Source organism: Juglans regia, chromosome 16 (assembly GCF_001411555.2).
Source record: "Juglans regia cultivar Chandler chromosome 16, Walnut 2.0, whole genome shotgun sequence".
NCBI classification, from domain to species: Eukaryota; Viridiplantae; Streptophyta; class Magnoliopsida; order Fagales; family Juglandaceae; genus Juglans; species Juglans regia.
The window spans coordinates 13,355,995-13,368,015 of record NC_049916.1 but is presented as its reverse complement, the minus strand read 5'-3'; positions in this window follow the sequence as shown (position 1 = coordinate 13,368,015).

Below are 12,021 nucleotides of genomic sequence, written 5' to 3'. Positions count from 1 at the left end.
AAAAATAGCTATTAAAACGTAGTAGTTCAAAGAATGATCAAAATATAAGGAAAACAACCAAAAATTGGGAGTTCTGAACTGGAGTAGGAAAGGCGTTAGACATCACATCTCACCCCACAGAGTCAATTAAATGGAAGGCAACACGACTAGGATGAATAGAGTCTAAGTTCAGAGACCTCAAATTTGTGAGAGGATTCTTCAACAAGTGGATCCTCAACTTTTGCATACCATAGTTAGAGCCTAACCACCAGACTCAGTCACGGATAGCCCTAGCTGTCGTAAGCTAAGGTGAAAGGTGAACAACTTCCTCTTTGGAAGCTCTCAGCTTAGCTTCCAACAGGGCGACTTTTTGCTCGAAATCGATGGATTTCTTCTTATGGATTTCTTTTGCTGGAAGCTCTCAGCTGAGTTGAAGGAACTTCTCATTATGCTCCTTGAGGTCCTTATTGGCCACCACGTATCGAACCATCAATTGAGTCATCTCACCGTGAACATAGTCAAGGGTCAAATTGAGCTCCCGATGAACGTCCTCCGAATTGGCTGCCACACCGACATACTCCAATGAGCATTGCTTGGTCTCCTCCAACTCTTTCTCCAGGCGTTGCACTTTTATTTTTTGTGTTTTTTTTTCAGATATTTTTTAAACTTCTTTAAAAATTTTGTAAAAAAAATTCACAAACACATTAAAAAATACTTACTTAACGTTAAGTAAAAAAAAAAATAGAGAATCGATGGATTCTCTCGGTAGGACTAGCATTTTCCATCAACAATTGGCCTAGCACAATGTGTTAGTTATAAAAAGAACGTACAAGAGATTAGATCAAAGATATTAACTTTAAACAAGACCAGGTGAATATGGGGTTTTTATATCCTCCAATAGAATTTTGATACATAAGCATTTTAAGAAGAGAATAATAAAACCACACACAGGCAAGCAAATCTCACTCTCTTTCTCTCCTCTCTTCTTTCCCTTGTCGCTTCTCTCTCTTTCTCCCCTCTCTACTCTCTCTCTTTTCCTTGTGCCGAGCTTATTTTTGGCATACGCACCCAAACTTTTGTGCTTTTTTTTTTATGAGTTTGCAAATGTTTTACTTTTAATTAATGGGCTGGCTATTATTCCCTCTACCAGGCATTTACACCACTGACATAGATTCAGAGCAGGGGAAGGTGAAAATCATCAGAAATGTAGACCCATTAGTTCTCATCAAGAAGCTTGCAAACTCAGGAAAACATAAAGAGCTCTCGGGCAATCCAAAGGCCAACACCAACAATAACCAAAACCACTCGGTGAATCAATTCAAGAACTTACAATTTGAGAACGACAAAGGTGGGGGGGGGTGAATGAAGGTTAGAAGGGTGGTAACAACCCGCCCAAAAGAGGACAATTTATAGAGTAACCAACGATAGAGCAGTAATATTCATAATACTTACAGAGCAACTGGCAATGGAGAAAGACGGGTTGTGGATGCAATCAACTGCAAATAGACATGTAGGAAAGTGAGAGTTTAAGGACTGCAATGGCTTGCAAGGAGAGAGAGAGAGAGTGATGAGAGAGAGAGAGAGAGAGAGAGGGGAGAATGAGAGAGAGCAATAGGAGAAAGAGAGAGGGAGAGAGGGGAGAAAGGAAAAGTAGGCTTTATTTGCATGTTGTGTAGTTCTATTATTTTTCTCTTACAATGCTTATGTGTCGAAATTCTATTAGAGAGTGTAAAAACCCCTAATTCATTATCACTTGTCTGGCTCCTAGCCTCTCCCGAGATCAAAATAGGTCATAGCACCATGTAGGACTGAGCTCCAACTTCAACAGAGTCGAAGTAGTCGTTTCCAACCTCTATTGGAGAAAAATTGTCACTCTGACTCCGAACGGAGTCGAAGTTCGACTCAACGGAGGTCGGTGCTCCAACTATTTATTGGGCTAACTCAAGGTCCATTTTTTACTTTTGGGCTCACTAAAAGCCATAGTTATAACAGTCTCATTTATTATAACACTGACCACTGACTTAGAGATAACTGCATAAACACTAAACAGTAAACAGTTAACAACATGTGCACTTGTGCAGCAAGAATTTTACTCAATGGTCATACCTGAAATGAAGATAGAAAGTCACAATCAATACAAGGAAAAAATTGATAGTAAAAAATTGAATACAGTAAAAGTATAATTTAATTCTCACCAATAAAATGGGTTCTTCATAATCCATAGTCCCTCAACTCCATCCCAACTCTTAAGGGGCGTTTGTTTCAGACTCTCAGTCATCAACAATTATGTTAGGATTCACAATTAGTCTATAAAATTATAAAAAGTGGAAGTTAAATAAATGAAGCATTCAAAATAATGAAATAATCATTTAAAAGCATATAAATTTACCCAATTTAAGCCTATAGCTCTCAGAATCAACGTCAACGGTATCTAGTCCAATGATCGTTTCACTTATCTAGTTCTGTGTGTAAACGAGGGCCTCCACGGTTGACGGTGACAATGAACTTCGATAACCATACAACACGCCGACACCAAGGCAATCGTAGTGACATGAATGACTAGCACATCTCGGGCTATACGGGAAATGATTGGATACTTGGCGGAATTAACCTTCCACCAAGTTAATAACTAAAATGCACTAGTAGGTGCCTCGACAGCTTCCATAAAATATCGTTCAACCTCAGACAGACATTGCATAATATTCTTCGTTGCAATGAGTTGATGATATTGCTGCATAATAAGATGGCATGTATCCTCTCAAGATGGGTCATGGTCATATAAGGAAGATGTCGACCCCGTCGGCCTCGAGTGTGAGGAGCTACCAGCTGCGGATGAAGGCTGATCACTATTGTTGTAGTGACTATATAAGTCATCAATATCACTTTTTAGCACTCTAATAAACTGTGCAGCCTTCACCGCCCCAATGATGGAATTTATCCAAAATTCTATAACGACCAACTTATATCAGAGGTCAAGGATCACAGCCACAAATATTAATCTATTTATCTTTCCAATATTCTCCCAATATTTATCACATTTGGTCTTCATCCTCGTAGCTATAGCAGATAACAATCCCCTAGAGTCAGCACAACTATTGTTCAAGTGGAAGTGAAGCCCCGAGAGCTCCCTGAAGTATAAGTTCATAGTCGTATATTTGGATTTAGATATCCGCATAGTTATGTCATAAAGTTTTTTCAAAAATTAAAGAAAGTACCTCACACTAGTCCAATCATGTGCTTTCGGCGCACCGAGCCCCTGTCCTATTGGCTCTAACAAAGCATACCTCAGGCCTCCATCCTCGACCTCTATCCGCTCGAACGCTCTTTGGTACTTCTATGCGACATCCAACATCATGTATGTAGAATTCCATCGAGTCGGAATGTCCAAGCACAACATACTAGAACATCCAATTTGAAGCTATTATGCTATTGCCTTAAACTTGGCAAGCCTTTGGGGAAACCTCTCACATATCACACAATGCTGCAGACTCTGGTAATGGAATCATCAACCTCTTTTAACCCCTCAACAACTATGAAGTTGATGATTTGAGCACATCATCGAATATGAATAAACTCGTGCTGACAAATGACATCATCTTTCACCATCGTATTCCGATTGAGCCAATCAATTGCAGTGTCATTGGCACTGACATTGTCAACTGTAATATACATCACTTTTTTGAAGTCCCCAATCCTTTATACAACCATCCATCTTCACCCCAATGGATGCACCCTTATGATCGACAACAATGATATTCAGCTTAAATGTACCTACATGAATGGAGGATACAGTATCATGACTTAACTGCAGGAAGCAACCACTATGAGTATACAGTATGGTCAAGTATGCTGCTATAGCCCATGGGGATGTTGAGATTTTTATGAAGTTTGCAAGGGCTGGCTACAAGGAGAAAATATGGGATCATGCTGTTGGAGTCATTATTATACAAGAGGCCAAATGCATGGTAACTAATGCAAGAAGGCACCCACTTGACTTTTCAAAGGGCATTTACCAAGAAGGCCTTAATCGAGGTGTAATTGCATCTGTTGGAGCCAAACTACATCACAAGATCATCAGTGCCATTGATGATAGCTGCGATTCCTCTAGTCTATAAGGTTTTACCATTTTTAACATGATTAGACAGTCGGGAAATTAGGAACCCTAATTTTCTTTTTAAATTCTTCTTGTTCTTATTTTTCTTGTTTGGAGGGGAAGGGGGTTCTAGCTTTTTGTAATTATAGGTTTGTATGTTCAAAGTCACCAATAAATGAAGTGTGGGCAGTACTGTAAGTAAGTGATCCTATTTTATTTGCATAGGATTGTGAATGATGTATTTAGACTTGAGCTTTAGCAGCTAAGGTGTCTTTCTTGCAAAAGATGTGGTCTCTCACTAGTGATTCACTAATAAAATTAGTTCAAAAAACAAAATTTGGTTAAAATACACTAAGCCTGTAGCCATTTACAAATGAACAAGGAAATAGCCAACTACTTGCATAAATTGCTACAAGGTTTATTGGGAGTTCTTTTAAGTTTGGGACATCTGAGGCAATTGCTCATGTACTCAGACAACTAAAAACTCACCTCCAACAGCAGGAACAAATCTGTGAGGGTATGCTTACAAAACAAACATGGTTCAACCAACCCAAAACTACAACAAGTGGTAATAATGGAGCCAAAATATTGGTTTGTCCGGTGGACAACTACACTGTCTTTCGCGAGAGTCTTTTGCATGCTCTTACTTGGGTACTATTCTTTACAACTACACTGGTGCCATTTCAGTGAGTTCACAATGTTCCACATTTACAAGCAACCCAAGCAATCCATTTCATAAACACCTTCCCTGCATACACTTCCACTCGACAGTAATCCATTTCATTTTACATTTACAAGCAACCCAACATCATGGCAAAAAAAAAGCAACCCAACATCATGGTAAAAAATAAAAATTGTGAAATTTAATTAATTTAGGGATTGAAGTCTCAGACTACACTAAGTATACTTACCAGTTATGGCGTCACAAAGGCTGAACGACGCATACAACAACAAGATCAGTGGATCACAATGACAAACGAGAATGGAGCAACAGAGAAGAAGGAGTTGAGTGAGGGGTATAGAGAAGATTCTGAAGAAGGGAGGGGGAAGAAGAAGGAAGAATGGGGGTCCTGCGTTTTGGGACCCCATGTGAAGAAACAACGTTGTTCCACACTGAGAGTCACTCTGACTCCGACTCCGAATTCCGATAACTCCGATTTCGTCGAAGTCGAAAACGTAGTGGAAGTTGGACGGAGTCGGAGTGGGCGGAGGGTTTGCATAGCCCTAGCACCATGCATGTATAAGCAAGATTTTTTAAAATAAACTTTGTAAAATTCTTGTATATAAAAAAAAAAATATAAAAATTTTATATAGAAGTTCTAAAAAACTCAAACTAATTTTTTATATTTATTTTTTAGTTTTTCCTTTTTTTTTTTTCTTGAATTTAAGCTTTGTTAAAAAATTATCTTTGTTTTTGTAAAATCTTAGTTTATCGTTTTAGTTTGGTTGTATTTTTAATTGTTCAATCTTTAATTTTCTCTTCTTAAAAGAAAGAGTACTGCTAGGGTGCTACCCAGCAGTGATTGCTGGGTGAGCCCTAGGCAAAATCTTTTTTTTTTTTTTTTTTTAATTTTTAATTTTTATATTTTTTTAATATCTCTAAACATTTTTAAAAAATAAAAAAATACAAATATATAAATAGTCATTTCTTAAGCAATAAAGAAAAAAAGAAAAAAAGAATTAAATATATAAGTGGTGAGGGACAAAATAAGAAGGCATATAGATTAGAAAAAATCTTGGGAGCATCCACTGTAGGCTGCCTCCAAGTTTCACGCATTACGTGACGAAACGGGGGGCTTGAGAGATTTTCAACACATTTTGAATTTTCATTTCGTCTCTCCCACCCCCCTTACCTTTCTTCCTCCCTCTATGTTTCTTTCTTCCTCTTCTCCCTTCCCGTTTCTTTCCTTCTTCTCCCCCCACCCCCCCGAGCAGGTCCTCTGCACTGTGATTTCCCGAGCTCCTCTGCACTGTGATTTCGAGTTCGCAGGTGATCCTAACGATTTCTTCTTCTTCTTCTTCTTCTTCTTCTTCTTTTTCTTCTCTGAGATTTCTTCTTCTTCTTCTATGAGATTTCTTCTTCTTCTCTGCGAGTTCGACACACTCAGATTAAAGCCCTCAATCCACTGACGTGAAGCCCTTAGATCTGCGGGAGGGGTAATGTATCATTTCTTGTAAATAATCTTCTTCAAGTTTTTCCATGTATTACTCCTTTTTTCTCTGTAATTCTAGGGTTTAGTCATACATTTCTTTTTTTTCTCTATGTTTACAACATCTCTTTTTTCCTCTAGGGTTTAGTTATATGAGCTGTAAATTAATGGTATTTTGCTAGAAATTAATGGGGTTGTTTCTAGATGATGCATATCTAGTATTAGCTAGAAATTGGATGTTGCATTCTATCCTGAAACTTCGATGAGATTAGAAAGCATGGCCGGGCTTGGAAGACATGTCTATACACACGAAATCACATGTTCTCCTTGTCATTGTTTTTTTTTTGGTATGAAATCTGTTTGCAGTATATCATACTTATACATCCTAAGAATCATAGAATCCTATAAAATAAGATTTGATGACTCATAATAAATTCTAGTTAGTTAGAATTCAATACATCATACATATATTGGATAAGTCAAAACTGATGAAAGAAGGGAAATGGAGTTGGACCTAGATGAAGGTCTTGGCATATAAGATTGTGAGTCACAAGTTAATAAGATTGTGTATAACGCCCGTCCTTGTGGTGGGACTTTTTATAAAATATTTTTATAAAAGGACGACGGGAATTACCGTCCGATTTAAAACTTTTCATTTGCATACCTAGGGTGCGAGACTTCATGTTTATAAATTAAAATGTGCTTTAGGATAAAAGAGGTTTACAGCGGAAAACATAAATCTTAAAATAAAAAGGCCTCTCGTACGTTTAAAACTCGTGCCTAGACTTCCGTGCTCTTCCCCATGGGCCGTGTTTGTCCTGATCATGCAGTTCCTGTGGGGGGAGGGACATGCATAAAAACTAAAATGAGTTGAAGACTCGTAAGCATTACTTCATACAGTTAAAATATAACAATATAGGTTTTCATTCATGCATTCATCATTCGTACATACTATTATGTGCATGCATACGTGCGTTTATTTGAAAACGTCACTGGACGGGGTTTTTCTCTTTTAAAAATGTGCATCCTTTTCGTAAAACATTTCTCCCGTCAGTGCCTTCATTTCTTCAAGAATTCGTGCATGCTTACATGCATATGTGCGTTCTTTTGAAAACTTCACTGGACGAGGTTTTTTTCCTTTCAAAAGGCTTTTCTTTCTTTAAAACGTGTCCCCTGTCAGTGCCTTCATTTCTTAAAAGTTCGTGCATTCGTGCGTTCATACATACATGCATACATCCATTCATTCTTATCACTTTCATAGGCCAGTACACACTGTTACGCCCTGTGTGTTGGGGTTAGCGGTCTTCCTTTAGACCCCGATTCCTCCTGTGGCCACAGGTTGGGAATCCCTTTCATAGGGGGCAGCACTGGGTGCACTTCCAGTACTACTAACCCGGCATTGCAATCTGCCCATTTATTGGTACCCTTTTGCATTCATTCGTGTGGCCGTTACGTATCTTCATACATTTCATGCTTTCATTTCTTTCTTTCTTACTTTTTGTTCATTCGTTCATGTTAGCTCAAAAGAGCTGGAGCTTTCATTCAGTTCATTCTTTCATTTAACAGTCCTTTCTTGAGAAAACATTCATTTTCATGAGAAAACATTTCTTTTCATGGGAAAACATCGTTTGGGGCGTAAGCCCAAAAATTGTCTTTTCATTTTTCAGTTCATTTCAATCCTATCCTTTCTTTAACAGTTCGTTCGTGAAAATGTCATTTAAGAACATACATGGGCTTAAACGTCAGCTTTCATGGCATCCATAAGCGTCACCTTGAACTTCGTCAATCATGGCATCCACGAGCATCACCTCGTGGCGTACATGAGAGCGTCGATTCGTAGGATCCATAAAAGCATCCGTTGTCATGCCTTTCATGCATTTTCATCAGTTTATGGATTTTCTCAGAAAATACATACAATAGATACAGCGTATAGTCATCCATTCACATGCGTACAATTAATACTTTGGTTGCATAAAAAGGGGCTGCCAAGGAGGGGCCGTACATACTTACACATTTGAACACTTAGCATTTTCTTTCGTAAAACGTCTTTAGTCTTTTCTTAAAGCGTCATGAAGGAAAAGCTTTCGTTTTCATTTTCTTTTATCTTATAAAGACTCTAGAAGAGTATGAACGTAACACTTACCTGGACTCCATGCTATTTGCATGTCATGCAGTCCATTCATGTGCTTGTCAAATGGCAACCTACATGCATACACATAACCTTAACGTCATTCTCTATCTAATGCATAATCAACTTAAACTAGAAATAGAACTACACTTTACTTAGAACACTGTCCTTCTATCCTACGCACTTACGTGCCCTTTATTATGTTAAACCCTTCGGGAACCACTTACAGTCACCACATCTTCCAACTCAAAGTCTAGCTTCGAGTGCTCATCCACTAAAGTGAACCCATGATTCACCTTAGGATTAAGACACTAAGACATTCGTCTTACTCTTCCTACAACCACATTCCGACTCATGATTCCGACTGATGGACTCAAGCATCCCAATCCTAACAATACGCCCGTCACTACCTTCATGCATCTTAGCCCACACTAAATCCTCATTCCATCCATACAAGCCACGCGGCTCTAAGCCAACTCTAAGGCTTAAGCACCGTGCAACTATGCTCATGACAGATTACTCATTACATATGGTGAATCCGTCCGACACATATGTCTACCCAGTTTACACATGTACTTTACCCCTTCATCACCTAAGATCAACATATAACATGTTGATCACCTACTCGTAGGGACAAGGGCCATACTTCGATACCAACCTTCTCTTAACCCGGCTAGCATGACTCTTCATGCTACCCGTCCCTTTTGACAGTTCATCCCAACACTTAACACGACAAGACTCCATTTACAACTACGCCTTATGTCACGTCACATAGCCCGAGATTGCTCTAGAGCTACACTGTGACCTTGTCGTGTTACCCAACATTCTGCTACGTCAACTCCTAACTCATCACGAGTACGGCTCCTCACGTACTCCCGTCACATCGTGACATCTCGTCACATTCCCATTATGCCATTCCTACACTCTAACATTTCACCCATCATAAGCATGACTGCCAATAACCACATCACTTCGTGACGTTGTCCAGTCATGCTTCCACTGCGTACTCTTACACTTAATCCGCTACTTCGCCCATCACAAGCACGACTGTCAATAGTCATGTCACTTCATGACATACCTCAGTCATGCTTCCACTGCGCACTCTTATACTTGTTCTGCTACTTCATGCATACTCTTATTCATAAGTCCATCACGGTGACACTTGTCACCTCAGATTACAGGCTACGCCATAACTACTTCGGGACACTGTTCCACAGTTCCCAACACTACCCATCATGTTCCACGCACATCAATCACTTAACCATCCTTATCTCTACGACACGCCACACAGAGTGTCACTGCCACATGGAGTACACTCCGTGTATCCTCCCTTCACATACGCCATATCACCACTATGGCATACCCACCATATGGTGCATCACTATATCACATGGAGTACACTCCTCGTATACTCCCTTCATACACACTACGGCACTTCACCATTATGGCATACCCACCATATGGTGCATCACTCCACCACATGGAGTACACTACTCGTGTACTCCCTTCACATACGCCACATTACCACTATGGCATATCTACCATATGGAGCATCGCTCCACCACATGGAGTACACTCCACGTGTACTCCATTCACATGCATTACGCCATATCACCATTATGGCATATCCGCCACATGGTGCATCACCCCGTCATACGGAGTACATTCCACATGTACTCCCTTCATATACCATACCCCACACAGAGTACACTCAGCATGTACTCTTCCCGTTCCACACTACACCAGAAGGGTATATTTTACATATACTATCCTTGTCATACATTACGCCACATTACCATTATGGCATACTCGCCATATGGTACATCACTCTACCATATGGCATACCCGCCATATGGTGCATCACTCCACCACATGGAGTACACTTACGTGTACTCCATTCATACATACTACACCACATCACCATTATAGCATATCCGCCATATGGTGCATCACACCACCACATGAAGTACACTCCACGTGTGCTCCATTCACACGCACTACACCACAGAGTACACTCCACTCGTACTCATCCCTTTCCATAATACGCTAGGAGGGTATATTTTACATATACTCTCCTTATCTCACACGACGCCACACACACACAGAGTACACTCAGTGTGTACTGTTTCCATTCCACATATACCACGCTACCATTACAACACAGTCCACAACACTACACAACGCACTTCCCAATTACACCCAACACTTCACAGCACACTACACGGCACAATACATCTCCATCCAACACATATATGCCCAACACCTCACATAGGCATCATATCACATCACATCACCACACTACATAGATATGTCCAACACTTCATCACACCACACCACATCACAATACCACACTCCATAATACCAAAAGCACAATCCACAACCTAATCAACTAATCAATATCTAACATAATTAACGAGGGATAGAGGGTTATACCATCGACGGGATAACCCATGCGTTGCTCGTTGATCGTCATAATCGATGATGTTGGAAGTGTCGTACGTGGTGGCTAACCCACCTACGTTAACTGTATAGGCGTTTGGATAGCTATGTGTGGTCTTGGAATGGCTCGTGGTGGCCTTGTGATGGTGGCAAGGAGCGTAACACGGCGAATCTAGCCGTGTACAGTGACGGTCAGCCACGCGCAGTGGCTGTCCAACGCGTGCAGTGACTATTCACCATTCAAAGTGGTGGTTTGGACCTAGAGTTGGACTGAGGGGTTGTTGGTGGAGCTCGTGGTGGCCCTGGGGTGGCGCCATGGTGGCTCTTGGCGGCGGATCTGGCCGCACGGTGGAGGAGAAGCCGTGGGAGAGTGAGAGAGACTGTGTGTGCATGGGTGGTAGATCGGAGCTAATGGCGGTTAGGATAGTTCGGTGGTGGCCTGAGGAGACTGGAGGTGGTGGTCATCTGTCGTGGGTGGCGGTGCACGGCGATGGAGGGTGTGCAACCCGTGCATGTGAAAAGAGGAAGCCCGTGAGGTGGAGAAGGGCTTCTGGCTATGGGTCACGTGGAGGAGGAAGGGGGAGGAAAGGGGAAGCGCATGGAGGCGCTTGGTGGCCATGGGTGCCGCGTACGGCGGCGCTAGAAGCAGCGCACAGTGAAGCCGTGCATGGGTCTCTACGTGTGTGCTACGGGGAAGGTGGCTGCAAGGTAGAGGCCAAGCTCGCTAGAGGGTGATGGCCAGTGGGAGGGGAAGCTGCTGTGGAGGTGGTGGCGCCATTGGGAGGCACATGGCGGTGTAGTGAGCACAAGCCCATTCGGGTAGTGCACTGCCAATGGAGAGAGAGAGAGAGCGTGAGAGAGGGACCGGCATGGGAGGACTCACCGGCGTGAGGTGGAGCTGATGGTGCCGGCGATGAGAGTTGTCGATGCACGGCGACGCCGGGCTGAGGCTTGGAGCATACGGTGTGGAGATGGGCTGCGTATGTTGTACGCTGGGGAGAGGGAGGAAAGAGAGTGAGCTACGGGAAATGAGGGAGAAAGAGAGGGGGTTTGGGTATTTAACCCAGTCCCCTCGTCTGGGGATCCACGTAACGATCTAACGGTGGATCTCAAACACTGATTTGAAAATGCGTAAATATTAACTTAATTAAAAACGCTTAGAGGAATTAATGTAGAATATTATTTTAAACTAACTTTAGTTTATAAAATAATATTCTTCATCATTAATAAAA